Below are 7,640 nucleotides of genomic sequence, written 5' to 3'. Positions count from 1 at the left end.
ACCTGTGCAAGGCTTCTTATTCCTCCTCCTCCTCCTCCTCCTCCTCCTCCTCCTCATGCTCCTCCTGCTCCTCCTCCTCCTCCTGCTCCTCCTCCTCCTGCTCCTCCTCCTCCTCCTGCTCCTCCTCCTCCTGCTCCTCCTCCTCCTCTTCTTCTTTAAAAAGCAAAAAGACATTTTTTATTGTGAAAATACTGTACAGAGGGGTTACAATTACATGGGCAAGATAATGAGTGCAACCTCTTCTTCTTAAAAAAAAAATTTCACCTTTCTGGGCGCCGGTGGCTCACGCCTGTACTAGCTACTCAGGAGGCTAAGATCTGAGGATCATGGTTCAAAGCCAGCCTGGGCAGGAAAGTCCGTGAGACTCCTATCTCCAATAAACCACTAGAAAACTGGAAGTGGCACTGTGGTTCAAGTGGTAGAGCACTCGCCTTGAGTGCTCTAAAGAGTGCAGGGACAGTGCCCAAGCCCAGAGTTCAAGCCCCACGACTGACCAAAAAAAAAAAATGTCACCCAAAGTGAAGGGATGATATTGTTTCCCAAAAGAAATATACTCATTACCTGACTTGTGAAATGGCAACCTTTCTGTATAACACCTTAATAATAGCAATAAAGTTATATTAAAAAGAGTTAATAAAAAGTGATAGAATAAAATAAGAAACATAAAAAAATGTATCTCCGATTGGCTTTAAACTTGAAATCCTTCAAACTTCATAGTTCTGGGGATACAGATGTGTGACTGAGTAATTTCATTTTATGAAATCAGTCCTATGAGTAAGTGAAAATAATAGCCTAGATCATTGGCTTCTGCCTATAATCCTAAGTATGTGGGATATAGATATTGAGAAGACTGATGTTCCACACTAGTCTAAGCAAAAAGTTCCTGTGGCACCCCCCACATGCCAGTCAAAAGCTAGTTTTGGTGCCATCTGTACTGCATTGTAATTTACTACACAAAAAAGGGTACCAGTCCTTTTTTTCTCATGAAGTGTGTGTGTGTGTGTGTGTGTGTGTGTGTGTGTGTGTGTGTGTGTGTGTGTGTCTAAGTTTGAAAGAGTAGACAGCAACTTGAGATAATATTTTTAGGATGTTGTAGGGCAGTATTGAGGCTTGAACACTGGTGATGGGAAGGCTTTTGACTGAGATAGGTAAGAATAGGATAGGAACTGAGCTAGATGAAGGAAATCAAGATTGTTTTGCATTTTAAATACTTAGTGAGTATGAAAGATGGCAAATAGTCAGCTGGAGTTCAGAGAAGAGCTTGAGGCTATTCATATAAAATGGGGCAACATGGGATCTAAGGAGAGGAGAATGACTGATACAGGAGAGAAGGATCAGTGTTGCATACCGGATAAGTCTAGAATTGCAAGAAAAAAATCTGAGAGCAAGCCAGAGGAGGTGAGATTCAAAGATAAGGAGGGATTGGAGGGATTGGGTGTGGGTGATCATAGGAGGTTGTACACCAAGAAGACAGAATTTGGTGTAGTAGTATGCAGGTTGGTAAAATTGGTAGAAGGATATAGGAAATCCTGTTTAATTGACTCATTTTTTCCATCATCTTAGGAGACAAAGGTGTTCATATGTATATCACATATCACCTTGCCACAGTATGTTGTTCTTGGATCTAATTTTTCCTTTGGATGTTTGAATTTCCTAGAACAAATACAAGTCCTGTGCTTTTGTCACATGTGGTATCTGAGATCTCTACTTCATGGTTGTTATCTAGGAATTGTAAGTATAGTCAGTGGCAAGAGTCAGAGAAGAATGTGCCTATTCTTTTTCAAAATAAATTAGAAATGATCAATTCTTGCCAGGCACTGGTGGCTCATGCCTGTAATTCTAAGTACTTAGGAGGCTGAGATCTGTGATCATGGTTCAAAGCTAGCCTGTGCAGGAAAATCCGTGAGACCCTTATCTCCAATTAACCACTTGAGTACTGTGGCTCAAATGGTAGAGCACTCACCTTGAGCTCAGAGACAGTACCCCGGCCCAGAGTTAAAGTCCCATGACTGACAAAAAAAAGATCAATTCTTGAAATGCTGAAAAATCATATATTCCATTTTACTATTAAATATAAATATAAGCATAAAAAAGAGAGCAAGGACCTGACTCTGGAGGCTCACACCTATAATCCTAGCTACTCAAGAGAGTGAGAGCTAAGGATCGTGGTTCAAAGCCAGTCTGGGTAGGAAAGTCTGTGAGACTATTATCTCCCCCAATTAACCACCACTAAACAGGAAGTGGCACTGTGGCTCAAGTGGTAGAGCACTAGCCTTGAGCAAAAGAGTTCAGGGACAGTACTCAGGCTCTGAGTTCAAGCCTCATGACTGAAAAGAGAAAAAGAAAGGCAGTAGAGAAGAGGTTGGCACTTCAAAGACAGAAGTTCTACTTTAAAACATAATGGCAAACTTTTGTCATTTTCATTGTTTAGTTACACTCCAGTGAGTATTATTCTTTGAGTCCTTGAGTCATGATTTTGTTAGTGATGTCACAACATAGTGATAATAATATACAGAAATACTGTAATTTATAGTGATTGTAGAATTAGAAGATCAGAAAAAATTAGTCACCTAAGGACCATCTGTTTTTTCAATATTTTGACAGTACCAAATTTACTTAATGAACATGTCATTATTGGGAATTGAATTTAGACGCTCACACTCTCACTTGGACTATTTTGATCAAGACTGCAATTCTGCCACTTGACTCATATTTTCACTCTGGCTTTTTTGGTGATTAAATAGCAGATAAGAGTCCTGTTGACTTTTCTGCCTGTATTTGCATCAAACTGAAATCCTCTGATCTCAGCAGAGTAGCTAATATTATAGGCTTCAGCTAACCAGCACCAGCACCAGCTTCTATTGATTTTTTTTTTTTTTTTGTCGGTTGTGGGGCTTGAACTCTGGGCTTGGGTGCTGTCCCTGCGCTCTTCATCTCAAGGCGAGCACTCTACCACTTGAGCCACAGCGCCACTTCTGATTTTCTGGTGGTTTATTGGAGATAAGAATCTCACAGACTTTCCTGCCCGGGCTGGCTTTGAACCACGATCCTCAGATCTCAGCCTCCTGAATAGCTAGGATTACAGGCATGAGCCACCGGCGCCTTGCTATTGATTTATTTTCTTTTGAGTTGTGGATGTTTCTTTGTTCCCCTGACTGGTCCCAAAATCCTGGGCTCAGTGATGATTCCAGGTCAACCTTCCAAGTAGCTGTGTCAGACAGACAGCATGTCTGACTATAATATTTCCAGTTCCCAATTCTAAGGAAAAAACCAAGGATCTAATACTCAACCAGTATTTCTGAAAATGTGGTCCTTTCGTTTACTGCATCAGAATTTCCTGGAGGAGCTTGTTAAAAATGAAGTCTGTGAGTGCTAGGGATCTAACTCTGCTATTGTGCTTGCTTAGGATGAGCAATGTCCCAGGTTGCATTCCTAGGACTACAAAAATAAATGCAATTTCTTGTTTCAGTCATCTCAGAGTGAGTCTCATGAAACTTGTCTATTTACTTTTCAGTAGAGAATAAGATCCTTAGAAGTTTCATTCTATTTGTAGCCCTAGTAAGTACCAAAGAGTAGATGCTCGATAAATCGCAAATCAGCTAGGTATAATCCCAGCTTCTAGGGAGGGAGAAATAGGAAGGTCTCAATTTGGTTGGTTTGAGCAAAAATATGAGACCAAGGTCTGGGATGTAGCTCAGGTAGTAGAGCATTTACCTAGCAAGTATAAAGCCTTGAATTCAGTCCCTAGTACTACCAGGAAAAAAAAGTCTAGTTTCACGTTGTCACCCCTCCTAGTTTTGTGAAGTAACATTTCAGAAGAATTTGGTGTTGGTTTTTTAGGTCTTTTTTAATTTAGAGAAATTCTGGTTGTCCTATATATTTAAGATTTTTGAAATTTGGTTGCTTATGATATTGGCAGCCCTCATTTGCAAGATAATCTTTTTTTTTCAGGGGTCTTTTGTCAGTGGATTCAAGCAGCAGTGATGATGATTTGGGATCCCGTAAGTAGAGTTCTCTCAAAACAAAGTGGCTTGTGTTGAAATATCTTTGTAGATATATGAAATGAGATTTGAGATGCTTTGTATGTGGTATTCCTAGGTTTGCCTCATATAAGGACCTCTCTAGATTGATGAAGTTTATTTCCCTATGTTCTTTGCTTTTCCTGGATTTATGTATTCCTGTTTATATATTCATTTCAGTTTTTTCTGGCTGAACTCATGGCCTCCTGCTGTCTTGGCTTTTTTTGTTGTTGGTGGTGGTGGTAGTGGTGGTGGTAGTCATGGTCATAGGGCTTGAACTCAGGATCTGGGCTCTGTCCCTGAGCTCATTGCTCAAGACTAGTGCTCTGCCACTTTGAGCCACAGCCCCACTTCCAAGTTTTCTAGTGTTTAATTGGAGATAAGAGTCTCACGGACTTTCCTGCCCAGTCTGGCTTGGAACCTCTATCCTTAGAGCTCAGCCTCCTGAGCAGCTAGGATTACAGGCATGAGCCAGCAGCACCCAGAAGTTTGTTTTCCTTATACTTTATGCCCTCCTTATTTGAGCTACATCTTTAGTTCTTGCTTTTTTTCTGTTCTTCCTAATTGCATGGCTAGCTTCCCAACTGAATCCTGTTTTCAGCCTTCAATGTAGCTGGAATTGTGGCAGGAACCATAGCCCCCTAGCTTTTTCTAGTGTTTTTTTATTTTTTTTTAATTTTTTGGTTATAGGGCTTGAACTTAGGGCTGGGCACTATCCCTTAGCACTTTTGCTCAAAGCTAGCACTCTCTGCTTTGAACCACAGCCTCTTGAGTAGCTAGGATTACAGGTGTGAGCTACCAGTGCCTGGCTCTATTTTTTTTATTAACCTTTTTGGTTCCTAAGCTTTCTTTCTTGTATTTTTGTGTATCCTTCATAGGCGATGTAAATCCTTTTCCCCCCTGTTACTGGGGATTGAACTCAGATCTAATCTTCATGGAAATATAAATTTACAAGTTCTAATGTATAGATATTGACTTTAGGGAGATTTTATTATGTTTAAGATTCTTCTTAATGCTGTGTTTTCCCCCTCTAATTTAGTTGTGATCCCAAAGGAAGAGCTGATTGAGTAAGTAAGAGAATCTTTGAATTTTTTTAAAGGCAACAGCTTGATGTTCTGGGTAAGAAGATTTAAGAGTAAAATTGCATTTCTGCCATGAGTACAGTGAGGTACCTGGCAGGACCATTAATGGTGGATTTACTTCACAACCACTTTCAAAATACTACTACATTCCTCATTCCTGGATCATTATCTGTTTGGTCAATTTCTTCTTCATGATGTCTTTGTGAACTATGCTTAACCTTTCATTTCCATAATAGAAAAGTGGAAGCTTGCCTGATATCTTTTATCTCTGACCTAGTCTCTATGCAACTTTCAAGTGAAGCCCCTGTGGCAGTGCTTTGGTAATATTGGTACCAAGCTCTTATGGCTTAGCCTACATAAAATCAATCTGTTTAGCCCAATATCTATCTATCTAATCTATCTATGTATTTATGTATCTATCTATTTATCTATCTATATAATCTATCATCTACCTTTTCTTTTGTTCTTTTCTTTCATTCTGTCTGTAGTCCATTATGTAGTCCAGAGTGTCCTTGTACTGACTATATAAACTAGTGCATCTATAAGTTGATGATAAGGAGGAGATCCAAATAGACACTTCTCTGACTCAGTTTTTTCCCAGTTTGTGTGCTGTGTGTGATACTCTGACACCAGAGTTGGGTGCGACTTCTGATTGCAGAGTGGTACTGAGGAGAAGCCTCTGTTCTCTAAGGCAGACAATCTCAACTTTCACTCTCTGTCTTTGTCAGACCACTGCATCTGTAAGTTGATAATAAGGAGGACCTAATAGACATTTCTCTGACCTGATTTTTCCCAGTACTGTTAGGATAATACACTGAGAGAGTGCCCAGTTTATACTTAGCATATGACAGACATCTCCTTTTGAAAGGACGTGAAACACAGGGAAGGACGCATAGGAAGATGGAAAATCAGAAGCAATGGAAAGTCTGAGTAGTTGCAAAGAAGAAAACAGAGTTACTGTAGGGAAAACACCAAATATAGTCAAGATGTTGTCTTATTCATTCTAGAAAAGGTGGACCATGCAATAAAGAGAAGAATGTTATGTTCAGATCTCTTTTTTTATGTCTCATTTATTAGGTACCCAGTTGTTGAGCCAATATCTGATGAAGAAAATGGCCAAATGAGCACCACAGCTAAAATACGCAAGATAAGAACTGAAGGCAAGTATATTTCTCCCTTAGAGTAGGTGGTGATCTCTGAAGCCTCAGTGCCCAGAAGTTTTTGAAACCTAATAGGCAAATGGGTTTATAAACCTGTAGTAACCAGTGCTACTATTTCTTCCTACATGTGTGCTAGATGTATTTGTGACTGGGTTCCCACACCCCCAGATCCATTTCCTGTAACAGCAGCAACTGTTTATGTTGCTTTAACCTTCGACTGTTCTTCATATAAGACTTCTTACCTATATAGAGACACACTCTAAAAGCAGGAAGGATAGTGAACTGCTGAGACTGAGACATTGGGGGGCTTTTCTGCTGCACTCTCAGCTTTTGTACTCTTCTTGATATGTGGGAATCACATGAAGAGGAACCTTCTTTCCACTTTGCTAGAGACTTACGAGGTGTGGTTTTAACACTTCCAGCTATTATCTAATACCTGCATAGTTACATAAACTAGAGAATACTAGATATCTAATCAGGACATAATTATAAAATATGAAGTATAGAAATTTAACTTGATGCAAAACAAACTCCTACTTTCTTTTATTTTGCTATAGAGTAGTGAATATTTCCAAGTTTATAGACTCCTGTTTGAGAAACATTGAGCAAGCACATCATGCTATTTAGAAAAGTGATGTGACATTGCTCTTTGATTGTTCTTTTATGTCACTGCTTAGTAAAATAATAGTAATGAAGAAGACAAACAGTATAAAGTAAGCATTATTCTTAACTGTAATTTTTAATGTCACATTGTCCAGCTTGTTTATTTTGTCCTCAGTAATGTGATGTGTGTGAGGAGGTGGTAGAGGGAGCATATTTATAAAAGATTATGTCTGGAGTTTCAGATGAGATTTTGGAAGATATATCTGACCCTGTGGCAGAGCCTTTCAACCAGAAGCTTCCAACTGTTACTGATTATGACAATAACAGAACAATTTGTAAGCTCCTGAGCTAATAGAAAGGTGGTTTCCATGATTAGTGCCAAGTTTCTTCATATAAAAATGAGGTGGATGGATTTACTGTCTCCCAGCACAATTTATCCAATAGTATCATTGAGAAACTGGATCTTGGGGAAAATCTTGGCTACTCACCAATTAATCCTGAGACAAACCTAAAAATTATAGGTAAAAAGTAAGTTGATGAAATTTCTGTGTATGTAGTAGACTAAGGAAAAGGAAGTTAAAAAATATACATACATGTGACATCTGTTAAGCCAAGTATTTCAAATATGTCTGACCTAGGGAATGTGGACATCTGGCCCAGTGTGTCTGCTATGCTTAATTTTTTGATGTGTCTGTGGTAGGGCTGCAGGGATGCCTGTCCTGCCTGCAGGATTTTATCCATTACAACAACCTCCTAGTAGCAATTAGGTTTGGGTA

This window comes from Dipodomys spectabilis, unplaced genomic scaffold (genome assembly GCF_019054845.1).
Source record: "Dipodomys spectabilis isolate Male_0828 unplaced genomic scaffold, ASM1905484v1 ptg000176l, whole genome shotgun sequence".
Taxonomy (NCBI): domain Eukaryota; kingdom Metazoa; phylum Chordata; class Mammalia; order Rodentia; family Heteromyidae; genus Dipodomys; species Dipodomys spectabilis.
The sequence above is the reverse complement of the archived record's forward strand: the minus strand, read 5'-3'. Positions refer to the sequence as shown.